The sequence below is a fragment of the Strix aluco genome, chromosome 2 (genome assembly GCF_031877795.1).
Source record: "Strix aluco isolate bStrAlu1 chromosome 2, bStrAlu1.hap1, whole genome shotgun sequence".
Classification (NCBI taxonomy): Eukaryota; Metazoa; Chordata; class Aves; order Strigiformes; family Strigidae; genus Strix; species Strix aluco.
This window is the reverse complement of record NC_133932.1, coordinates 112,724,482-112,737,271: the sequence shown is the minus strand read 5'-3', so window position 1 is coordinate 112,737,271 and position 12,790 is coordinate 112,724,482. Positions and strand designations below refer to the sequence as shown.

General features: G+C 40.7%; 1 protein-coding gene across 1 annotated transcript in view; it reads right to left on the bottom strand.

The window, feature by feature from the left end:
• The window catches only part of STARD13 (StAR related lipid transfer domain containing 13), a 328,586-nt gene extending 319,660 nt beyond the window's left edge, over positions 1-8,926 (bottom strand). The window contains exon 1 of the mRNA XM_074815857.1: positions 8,835-8,926. The gene's annotated coding sequence lies outside the window, so the exon portion shown is untranslated. The remainder of the gene's footprint in view (positions 1-8,834) is intronic.
• Between the last annotated feature and the right edge of the window lie 3,864 nt (positions 8,927-12,790).

Here is a 12,790-nt window from a genome sequence, read left to right as displayed (position 1 = left end):
CAGAGCTGCAGAAAAAACTTTACATCAATTCATATTGTCCATCAGATTGCTCATTTCAAGGTTATAACAAAGTTCATCCCAAAATGATGTCAATAATTTATGGCAGTAAACATCTGTGTCCCTAATACACTGAATACTTCATAATGCACATGACTCATATTTAAATCATTAAGTCTTTGAATTATCAAGTGGAAAACAAGAAGAATGGAACAAAACTACTTCAGTGTTTTAAGAGAAAATCAAATTTGAAAAGCTGCACGTTCTGAATAATCTCTTAATAATTTAAAATCGTATGTGGCAACAGTAAAAAAGGAGTAAATGGGCTTCATGTTGTAAATTGTGCTGTAATCATTATTAGATTCTCAGTGATCCTGGAAAAAACATGTGTCTTTAAATATGAGCAACATGTATATTGAAAAACATATAGTTGGATGAAAACAAGTATCAGTCAATACTGATACAAATTTTGACCTCCTGATTTCACTAGCAAAACTGGAAAAATTGATGTAATCACTGTGTTAGAGAAGAACAATGCACTGAATTTACAGCAGTTTAATATCATCTATGGATGTAGTTTTTTAATGCAAAGCAGACACCGAACTCTGCATGATTAAGAGGCATTTTGTGATGGATGCAGCTGCATAAACTAAGAGCATTCAGCCAAATGACTCAGGAGGTCACTGCCGCAGAAACGTTTTTATTTCGGTAGGAAGCCATTATATGTTTGGTAAAAAAGCACTGGGGCTCTTGATTTCCATTTAATTTGACTATTTAGTTACTTAATGCAAAAGTGGAGCATCTCCAACAGGAAGGATTGGTGCATACCCATAGGAAACCACGATGTATGCCAGAGGGGAGAAAATTCTGTTGGGAAATCTCAGTACAGACTCACACGAATAAATAAGTTGTCCAAGAGAATTATATCAAAGTTTTTAATTTGTCAGCAGTCTAACTTAATTACAAGCCTCTAGATTATCCTTAGGTGGGAACTGCTTTAGTCTTTCTTGCGGGACTTGGCTGTTTTTTTATGACATACTTAAATAGACATGGAAACATGAGAGCAAGTTCAGGATGCATCTCTAGCCCAGTGGGTTGGATGTCCTCCTGGAAATTTGCTGCTCTGGATTCTCAGTAATGGTTCCTTGTGAAATAATGTCACCAGGAAAGGAAGACTGCTTTCTCCATCCCTCTTGTCACACTCAGTTGGCTGGGATACTAGTCCAGAGTATGGGAAGCTTTAACTTGGCCCCCACACCCAATATGAGCTACATGTCAAGCTCCTGGAAAACAAGCCCTGAAACCTTCGGGTAAATTCAGCCCAGCTGAGGTGATATGAGCTACTCCCATCCCATGAGGCTGGTTTGTTGGATGGCCTTGCAAAGGTTGGGTGGTGGGTCCCAAAGGCCAACCAATGCACTGGCTGCCTTAGCTGCAGAGGACAGCAGCGGTGGCTTGTGGGTTGCCTGTGGGCTATGCTGCCCTGTTTGCTGCTGCGCCAGGCACTGCGGGTGCTTTGGGATCTCTGCTGTGGACAAAGCCTTGGCACTGACTCCCCAGGCAGCTACGGCTGTAGGGACACAGGAGTACAGTGCCAGGCTTGCTGTGCACTTCTGATGGAATGGGCTTGCTAGAAAATTCCCCTGCCTGGTCAGAGACTGTGCTTGGGGAAGGGGTGTCTGTTGGGAAGAAAAAAGCTACATGCAGCTCAAGGCTGCATGCAAGTAGTCGTGAAGAACAAAGAAGCCATAGGATGCCTTGCTCTACCTGCTGCTCTGACATCCAAGGTCAGCCAGGAAGCTTCCACTAACAGTGCCTAAATGAGACATGAAGAGGCTAGAAGCACCATCTCCCAGCAGACTGCTGGGATTAGTTCTCTTACTCACCCAAGCGATCAATTCTGGTGATTATCTTCTCTACTGCTCTAGCTGTTTGATGTGGAATTGCATATATTTTGTGCGGAAGATCTTTACACTTCACATTAGTAATTGTGATATACATATTTCTTTAAACACAGCATATAGTTTTGAGATCTTGTAATCAGACACATTTTACAAAATTAAAGAGTGTAGGAATGCCATTATTTATAAATGGGTATTGCAAAGAATATGTGAGTACCAAGGAGAACACATTTCTGTGTTCATCTGCCTGGATTTGTGCAAAGCATTTGACACTGTCTCACACAACATCCTTGTCTCTATATTGGAGAGACATGGATTTGATGGACGGACCACACAGTAGATAAGGAATTGGCTGGCTGGTCGCACTCAAAGAGTTGTGGTCAATGGCTTGATGTCCAAGTGGAGAGCAGCGATGAGTGGCGTTCCTCAGGTCGATGGGGAGTTGATGTTGGAACCAGAGCTGTTTAACATCTTTGTTGGCGACATGGGCACCCTCAGCAAGTTTGCTGATGACACCAAGCTGTGTGGTGCAGTCAACACACTGGAGGAAAGGGATGTCATCCAGAGGGACCTTGACAGGCTTGAGAGGTGGACCCGTGAGAACCTCATGAAGTTCAACAAGGCCAAGTGCAAGGTCCTGCACATGGGTTGGGGCAATCCCAAGCACAAATACAGGCTGGGCAAAGAGTGGATTGAGAGCAGCCCTGTGGAGGAGTTGAGGTTATTAGTGGATCGAAAACATCAGTAATGTGTGCTTGCAGCCCAGAAAGCCAACCGTATCCTGGGCTGCATCAAGAGAATTGTGGCCAGCAGGTCGAGGGAGGTGATTCTTCCCCCTCTTCTCTGCTCTTGTGAGACCCCACATGGAGCACTGTGCCCAGCTTTGGGGCCACAAATATAAGAAGGACATGGACCTGCTCGAGCGGGTTGAAGTTGAAGTTGATCAGGAGCACTTCCCTTATGAGGACAGGCTGAGAGAGTTGGGGTTGTTCAGCCTAGGAAAGAGAAGATTCTGGGGAGCCCTTATGGCAGCCTTCCAGCACTTAAAGGGGTCCTTCAGGAAAGATGGGGAGGGACTCTTTATCTGGGACTGTAGTGACACAATGAAGGGTAATGGTTTTAAACTGAAGAGGGTAAATTCAGATTAGATATAAGGAAGAAATTCTTCACTGTGAAGGTGGTGAAACACAGGCACAGGTTGCCCAGAGAAGCTGTGGCTGCCCCCTCCCTGGAAGTGTTCAAGGCCAGGTTGGACAGGGCTTTGAGCAACCTGGTCTAGTGGAAGGTGTCCCTGCCCATGGGAGGGGGCTTGGAACTAGATGATCTTTAAGGTCCCTTCCAACCCAAACCATTCTATGATATGATTCTATGATACTGCAGATCCTGTATCAAATCTTATATAGTCATAATATTCCCTAGAAGTATCTTTTCAAATTATTATTTTCTGTGTTCATCAGGTCATGAAAGCTCAAAAGAGCTAACTAAATTTATTTTGAAAGGATTTACAAATTCTGAAGAATCAATAAATACAACTGTATTCACAGCAGAACATTTTTATATTGTGCTAGACAAGGATGAAGATGCATTTCCTGTAAACTTAGTTATGAAAAAGACAGCTCAGAGACTACAATTTAATTACTAAGATATAACAAGACATCTGGGGAAACTGCTAGATTGGCAGCTTTTGAAAGAGTTTACAAAGTGATTTTGCAGAAAAAAAGAAAGGCTTATTTTTTGTCTAGGGTAAGTTTTCGCTATGGAAGTTTAGATGTTTATGTGGAAAGGAAAGTTTGTCAATATTTTAGAAGAGGAGACAAAAACGATTAAAAATTAAAAGCCAAATATGAGGCAGTAGAAGTATGCCACTTCACAAAAACTGAGGAGTCCTTTCACAACCAAGTATTTGTTCTTCCCTTACAGTATAGATAACATTTATAACAGTTTCTATATCACAGTGTTTGTTAACATGAAGAACTAATAGTGAAAATTATCGCTCTCTTAGCCTTTGAAAAATTTACTGAGGAGTGACTTTATCATCCATGATATTTCTGTATAAATAGCCATGGTGATTTTTCTAACCTAATAATTTAATAGCATTCCATGTTCCTGCAGTATTCACTTTATTATCAAAATAAGCAAACTACCTCTTGATCTTATTTTACCTTTGAATGCAGAATAACATTTTTTTCCATTGTGTTTTTCTAGTTTAATGCTGGTGAAATTCCATTGAATTTATAGGCAGCTACTCTGCTATAAAACTGATATAGTAGAGTATTAAGCTTTTCTACTCAGCTTTTCTTTTATCACCTCAGACAAATAAGACTTTTTATAGAAATACACTCTATTTTTTATAAAAGCTCCCACTTGTCTAGTTTGTTGTTCAGTAGATGTTTATCCAAACTTGGATATAACGGCTGTTCACTCCACATGGACAGATTAATAAAATGCTACCAATTTCCTTTATCCCCCAAATTCACTTCCATTCCTCAAAACCTGTAGATACTTCTGGGCTTTACATCACGCCCTAAAAGTAACTTTGGAAGATGCATGTCACTGCCCAGACCTACAAGCTCACCTTGCAAGAGCTGTCCAGGTCTTTGCAACACCAAAATCACATGCTTTAGTTATAAGAGGCCTTGAAAGAGTCACCAGTATGAAACCAACAGATTTTCTTCACTGCACACCTCCAGATACCACAGCACTTCAGCACTCAAATGAATGAAGTTGGCAATCAACCAGCATTCAGAGAAACTCCAGATTCACTCATTTGTTCATAACAGTGCCACAAGCAGACATGAGGAAGGAAGAGACCTGAGGCCCTCCAGTCTACTAGACATTGAACTTCTGTTCATCTTTTGCACTGTGGCTTCATATGTGACGACCCAGTCATGTCCAGAGAGAACCACAGCCATCACCTGGGCCACATCAACAAGGGAAGCATAGTATACCACTTAGGAATAATTTTGCTCCTTTATTATATTGAGAGGAGTATTATGTAATCTATTCAAATCCCTTTATTGGAGTCATCAACAGCTGCAGAGAAATCAGAAATTATGACCTTTTGATCACAGCTACAGCCAACAATCCTTAAGGAAAAATGTGATTTATCACAGAATCAGAATCATCTAGGTTGAAAAAGACCTTCAAGATCACCTAGTCCAACCTTTAACCTAACATTGACAGTTCTCAACTACACCATGTCCCTCAGCGCTATGTCAACCCGACTCTTAAACACCTCCAGGGATGGGGACTCCACCACCTCCCTGGGCAGCCCATTCCAACGCCTAACAACCCGTTCTGTAAAGGAATACTTCCTAATATCTAGTCTACACCTCCCCTGGTGCAACTTGAGGCCATTCCCTCTTGTCCTATCACTTGTTACTTCATTAAAGAGACTCATGCCCAGCTCTCTGCAACCTCGGTAGTTGTAGAGGGCGATGAGGTCTCCCCTCAGCCTCCTCTTCTGCAGACTAAACAACCCCAGTTACTTCAGCCGCTCCTCATAAGACCTGTGTTCCAGACCCTTCACCAGCTTTGTTGCCCTTCTTTGGACACACTCAAGTAATTCCTTTTTGTAGTGAGGGGCCCAAAACTGAACACAGTAATCGAGGTGTGGCCGATGTACATGGAGCAACAGTAGCTTTTCAAAACCCCTGCAGATTCTTGACTTGGAGACAATCAAGATAGTGCTAGGACCTCTGTGGCACCTCAGAGCAGCCCCAAGTCATGCTGGGCTTTTTGTCCATCAATGGGTTTGTCCTTACATAAGCAGCATCCCAATGCAGCCAGCCAAGAAAACCTCCTAGCAGCTCTGTGCCATCAGAGTACCACAAAGTAGCTAGAGTGTCCTGCTGAGTGAGGCAGTCGACCCCCTTGCCTGCCCAGATACAGTTTTGGAAAGATCCGATACATTCATTACTCACATGATATTCATTACTCATTCTGAGTACAATATAGGAAGTGTTACTCTGTACTAGGATGACTACATGTCCTGTACTGACACTGGAATAAACAGAGAATTATAATAACTCTTTGGCAAGAGATTGTGTCCCTTTTTGGTGACAGTATCACCATTAAATCTACATCTGCAGGTTTAATCTCTCTGGCTGCTCTTTTTAGGCTAGCAGTTTTTTCTGAAGTCCATTTCCTTCCTTGCTACCATATCAGTGATTACTGACAAAAGGGCAAATGACTCAAACATTTGCAAACAGATGTTGTAAGACAGTCACTGACCTGAAGAGAATGTAATCTACTTTGAATACAGACAAATTAATCATTTATTCTGAACTTTTGGTTTCTTTACCAAAACTTTACCCTCACTGATGTGCAGCCAGCAGTGTCAGACCTGCGCCGTAGGAGCAGAGCAAACCACAGCCTGACCTGCAGGGCAGGAGGTAGATTGCTGCGGTCCCAGCCTTGCGCCATGGATTGATTTTCTCATCTGAAGGGTTATCCACAGTAAATGTATGAGCAGTGAAGGAAGCAAGATCTCAAGATTTTTCCCTACCACTTACACTCTTCTGTTGTGTTGTGCCTCTGGGTCTTCTTACATTTCTGATGCACAGTATCCTGGCTCTAACAGTAAGGGTGGAAGTGTCTTTTCCCCCATCCTCCCTTAGCTTACCCATTAAGGAGATCTTATCCACGATGGGAGCTGCAGTGCCAAACCTTTCAGGTGCAGTGAGCCCAGCACTAGGGCTCCTATCTCCTGATCCCATGCTCTGGTGCACCATGTCAAAGACAAGGGGGTGGCATCAACTCTGTTAGGGTTTGGAAAAGGTCCACATAGTTCCTTGGTCAGCTATAAGTGAGTCATAGGACAGAAATGGCTGTTGCAGTGCTCTAAGGGCTAGAGACCAGAGGACAGCCAGGACTGCTGCTTGGGACTTACAAATGACACCCTGGCCTCTTTCAAATTCAAGAGGTCAGGATCTGTCCCTGATTGCATTTCACACTGAAACTGTTTCTGTTTTAATATTCTCACCATAAGAAAAAATGAACTCTTCTATATACAAAATACTTGTTTTCTGAAAATCTGGCCATGCTGACCCATTGATATGACCTTCCCCAACCAAAAGGCATCTCTAAATAACAGAGACTTCTTCTTGAGGAGTTGAGCGTGAAACACGGGTGAAACCTATTATTTTAAACTTCCGTATTAGCAGAGAAAGACACTGGCAGAGAAAAATAAAATAAATGTCTCTATAACCTTGTAGTTCAAACCCTTTTTTAGATAGCTGGCTTCACTTTCAAACAAGTTTTATAACAAGAGCAAATAAACTCAAAATATTTGATGGTAACCATCCAAAATGCTTGGAGTTTTTGACATGCTTTCACATGTACTTCTTGGCTGCTATAAACAGCAGGTTAGTGTCAATGTGAGCTTCTCCTATCTGTTGCCCTTCTGAGTCCCCAGGAAGCAAAGGCACTTCATATTGGCCTTCCTGAAGGTCACATTTGCTCCTGCTCACACATTCTACAAATACAGGCCTCAGTTTCCTATCGTTCAAGGCAGGGACATTGGTAAATATATGTCTTCTGCAACACCAGATGAGCTGTTGTTATTCTGTTACTACAGTGAGATTTACTCTGTGTCCTGACCAACCAATCCACTTACAAATTCTTTTCTGCCTTCAGCTACTGTGATTTTAAAGCTATGTAGACCATTTGGATTTCCTGTATACTCGCATGAGAATAAAATCAAATGTTATTTACAGGAAGGTTTGAATGCTTATCTTGGACTCCGTGTGTTCATGTAAAGGTTTCTTCATGCTTTCTTCCTTCGTGCCTTTGCCCTTTAATAACTTTTTACTTATGACTGCACAAATACTACACTTTTACTGGGGCCACACTGCTTGTCCAGACTCAGAAGTTCAATGATTTAAATGGTACATACAAGAGCAAGAAGTAGTGCAAGTGCTTACACCTGCAACCCACAGGTGCAGGTAGGAGCAATTGAAATTTTAGGCATGCATAAGCTAAGGACAATGTTTGAGAGAACAGGTCCCACTCCTCACAGGAGCTGTACATTTACATATTCTGACAGGCTTCTGGCAGTAGGCAGCTGAAAATGATGAGCTGTCTCAACAGATTAAAATTAAATTCTATTGAAGAAAACAACATACAAAAATTATGTTTCTGTATAATCTGTGTGATTAAATGTTACTTGTTTCAAAGCTAATGTTTCTGTCACTTTCAATTACAGCTTTTGGAAGCTTTATTCTGCATCATTTAATCTCTTTAAATAACTCTCCTGTTCAGCTTTCTTATAGGGATTGGCACACTTGGTATGAATACTGCACTCCTACTAACTCCTACAATAACATCACTGACTCTAATTTAGAATTATGTTAATTATATCTGCTCCCCCTTAATGCCTGGAAGTTGTAAAAAGAAAAGGAACAAAATCAAAGGGAATCACACTCAGGAACTTTTTACTGGTCAAGTTACACTGAGCAGACTCACGTCACTTTTCTGTGATGAGCAGATGAAAATTTAATCATTTCTAAACAGTAACAGACATTTCTTGTTGGAGAATGGTTTTGGAAGCATCCCAATTTTTTTTATTTACTATTCTAAAAGCTGAAGCGTTGAACAAAGTTTCCATTTGGTTTTGCCATTTTAAAGTTTTCAGACAAATACTGAAATTGAGTTAAATTATAATGGAGTTAAACAAATTACTTGTTCAACTAGTTTGAAACTCTGTTGAGGTAAATGAAGATAGACCAAAAATTCCTGTTTTGTTGAAAGAGCCGCCTTTGAATCAAGGGCAATATAAAACTGATCTCCATGTCCACATTTGACTGAGTATTTTTCCTTTATTAGTCTAAGCAAATTATGACTTACGTGCAAAAAGGAAGCTACACTTGCAATTAACAAGTAAGCGGAAGAAAAGGGGGGGAGGGAGATTTGCTAGCAAAAAAAGGGTTTTCTTACCAAATGCTGCTCTCCAAGGCGAGCTCTGCCACCTCGTGGGCTGCTGCCCTCTTACAGGGCAGAGCCCAGAGCTGGGGGGGGATGCACAAAACAGCCTGTAGGAAAGTACAGAGCAGTACAGTAAAAAATAGGGCTGGGGGTTAAAAAAACCCCCCACAAAACAGAAAACGGACTATTTAAAATAGTAGAAAGCATTTCGTTAATATAAGGGGTTTGAAGCATGATTCATAAAATTCGGCTCTCATGTTATAAAGGAAATCATGCGATCATCAGGGCAGCAAGGCATATTTTTCTAGCCGACTTTTCCAACTGGTATTTCCAGACTGTAGCTTTTTAACCATCTTTAGATATGGTGCATTCAGTGTTTGTATTACTGGACCTGGGAGTGATTTGCAGCTCCCAGGTCCAGATACAAGGCCCATGCAAGTCCCAGATCCCTGCAGGAACACCACCTGCTGTGCTCCAGCCACAGGTCCTGGCACCCTGACTCACAGGTAGATGAATCTGTACAGACCCCAAAGCATCACAAGTTGCACCCTGGCAGGCAATGCTAGATGAAGTCAGAGTTCAGCTTCATGACCTAGATATACCTCTTCTGTAGCTTTTTGTCATTTTTTTAACAGAAGTTCACAGAACTATGCAAATCACTGATTTTTCAATTAGCTGACCTAAACAGAAACTTGAATTGAGTTACAAACAAACAAGCAAAGTCAATTTTTGCTTGTCAGATGAAGAGCTGGAAAAATACTTTGGATCAACCTACAAAATTTCTGTGACTGAAAAGAATAATCGTTAAGCAGTTGAAAATACAAGCTTGGTGATTTAAAGTTGAGAATATTATTTAGTGAATGTTTCCTTAGAAATGTTGCGCCGCTTTGGCTTTTCTTGCATTTTCAGGAAAGAATAAAGATACTAACAAACCAACGCAAAATCAGCAAATACACAGAATCATAGAATCACAGAATGGTTTGGGTTGGAAGGGACCTTAAGGGTCACCTAGTTCCAACCTCCCTCCCATGGGCAGGGACACCTTCCACTAGACCAGGTTGCTCAAAGCCTCATCCAACCTGGCCTTGAACACTTCCAGGGAGGGGGCAGCCACAGCTTCTCCGGGCAACCTGTTCCAGTGCCTCAGCACTCTCACAGTGAAGAATTTCTTCCTTATATCTAAATCTACCCTCTTTCAGTTTAAAACTGTTATACCTGATTCTGTCACTACAGTCCCTGATAAAGAGTCCCTCCCCATCTTTCCCGTAGGCCCCCTTTCAGTACTGGGAGGCTGCTGTAAGGTCTCCCCAGTGCTGTCTCTTCTCCAGGCTGAACAACCCCAACTCTCTCAGACTGTCCTCATAAGGGAGGTGCTCCAGCCCCTGATCATCTCTATGACTAGTAGAATTCAACAGTTCTACTCAAGGTGCGTAGGCAGCTTTTTGCTTTTGACTTGAGATTGGAATTGTGAACTTCCTGGCTAGCAGCACTGAGCTGGGCAGGACTGCTTGAGAAGACTGGGGAGACCCCTTGGTACACAACGGTTCCAGTGTTATCTCATGTCTCTGGCTTCCTGACCTTGATTAGATACAAATATGTGATCCATCACTGGAACAAATTACTAAGCCTTGCAGTGGAGAAAGCCTCAGTGCTGTAGAATGTGGCAGACACCCAAACCATGATGTCATCTTGCGACATAAATATAGCTGTCCTCCTCACATATATGCAATTTTAGCCATGTCATCTAACCAACAGTTTGCATGTAATCTATCAGAGTAGAAACAAAAAGATTGTTAACATTTAATAATTTCAACTGAAAAGCCACAAGAAAGAGGAAAATGTCTGTGAAAATGCCACATTTACAGGGATGAATTTTTGTATTTCAGAGTTTGACTATTCTTAGCTAAACAAACACATTCACCTCTTAAAGGAAGTGGTTCCTTTGTTATTTTTCTGTGACAAAACTAAAAGAAGAGTGAGCTGGAAGAACATTCTCAGATATAACCATATGGCTTAGATCCCTTAGGTCTCATTTCCAAAGTAAGCTGAGAACTTAAAACATCAGGTGCTTTCAGGAATTGTAACTATTTGTTATACGATAAATCTGAAAATATCTAGCACTTGAGAAATTGCTAATGAAAACAAGGAGCTATATGAGATGTGTACAAAAGATATGGCTCAATTTTGTTTCTGAAGTGACCAAGCACATAGGCAAATCTAACTGAATTGCTGGAATTAAAAAATAAGGAAAAAGAAGAAAATAAATATGCATTTCAATAGATTTTAAGCAATATACTTGGAACAACATTTATATATTTTATATTTGAAATGATAAATTTATACTGAAGCATAAGAGATTCTAGGTGACTAGCTATTGTAGCTGCTTTTGTATTGAAGGCACACACAATAGTTAAATAGGTTAACAATTGTTAAAGAGTAGTAGTAGATAGGTAGATAAGGAAGATGTGATTCTGCTTAATTTATTGATGAATCATATGCTACAATCATATTTCCTTCATGGGGGCTAGAAACTAGCCATACTTCTATGATGATACAAAAATAGGGAACTATTATTCTAATAAATGTTTTTCATTGAACAGTGTTTTTTTTAATAAAAGTCATACAAATTCCTGAGGTAATCCAGATTTTACTGTAAACTGTAGGGAGTTTACATGACAGTTCCTTACATTTATTTTTATAATGTTCATTTAATAGTATGATTGATGAGATGGTTTGGAGGGGAAAAAAATCAAGTAAGTAGCCTGGATGAGGGATGGAGATTTGTTCACCATTAACCAATGGCAGTAAGAACAAAAGTGTTTAAAGTGATGAAGCAGAAAGTTAAAGATCTCCTGTAGGAGATGACAAAAGTTTATAATGTGATTCCATGTGATGAAGAAAAAAACATTCCTGAAGAAAACTGAACTCTTTTCTTTCCTAGGACCATTAGCAGAGCATTTATTATACATAGGACTACCAATTATATTTTTAATAAGCACTACACATGGTATTTGTAGTCACTGAGATTTAAACCAGGGAAATAATCTGACCCTGCTAGTTCACCAGATACATGGAAACAGCAGTCAATACAGTTCAGTTCTCCCTCTGCATTCTGTCAGCTGTTGTGTGACTCCTGCCTTTCTCACTTAGGAAGGACTGACTGCTCTAGAAAATATGATGTGTCACTGGAAATGTGGTCAGTATTCACCAAGATTATCATAGCAGTCATATTGTAATGACATTTTAATCTCAGAAGCAGAAGCACAGCAAGGCAGATTGTTTGCATCTTTTCAGGGTGGTTAGGACCAGGACAAATCTAGCCCCAAATTACTGAAATTCAGTATTTCTATGGTGGTTTTAAAAGGAATTTGATGGACTCCTTCCCTTGGTTGTTGACAAGAATCCACATCATAAAACCCTCCCTGAATCATACTAGTCTGATACCATAGTCCAGAGAGAGGACAGCAGACCAATACAGGAAAGGAGCTCAAAGGGCCCACAACATGTTGCCTGATTATAAAGAGGGTCTGCTCAGCTTGGCTTGGGGAGGCAAGGCAAGGCAAGGCTTGCAAGAGGTAAGGCAGAGACTAGAGGAACACACACAGTTGCAGCTAGATTTGCATCACTTTACCCATGGGGAAATGACCTGATGATTCAGGCCAGTGCAATAAAATCTCCTGCTGTTCTGTCCTATATATGAGTACTTAAGTTTTTGTTACCATTCGAATTCTGACACAGTAGGAAGCTGCTCAAGCTGGATATTATTCTTGTGTCAGCCATGATTATAAAACATTCACCTCCTGAGTTTTTTACAAGCAATAATTTATTTTTAAAAATAAAAGCATTTTAGATTATTTTTAAACAAAAACAAAACTGTGAGTATGTGAGTAGCAGCAACTACAGCAGAAGGACCTAATTTGTTTTTCTCATCCAGAGCCTCATGCAGTGTCATTTTTCTTTTCCATGTC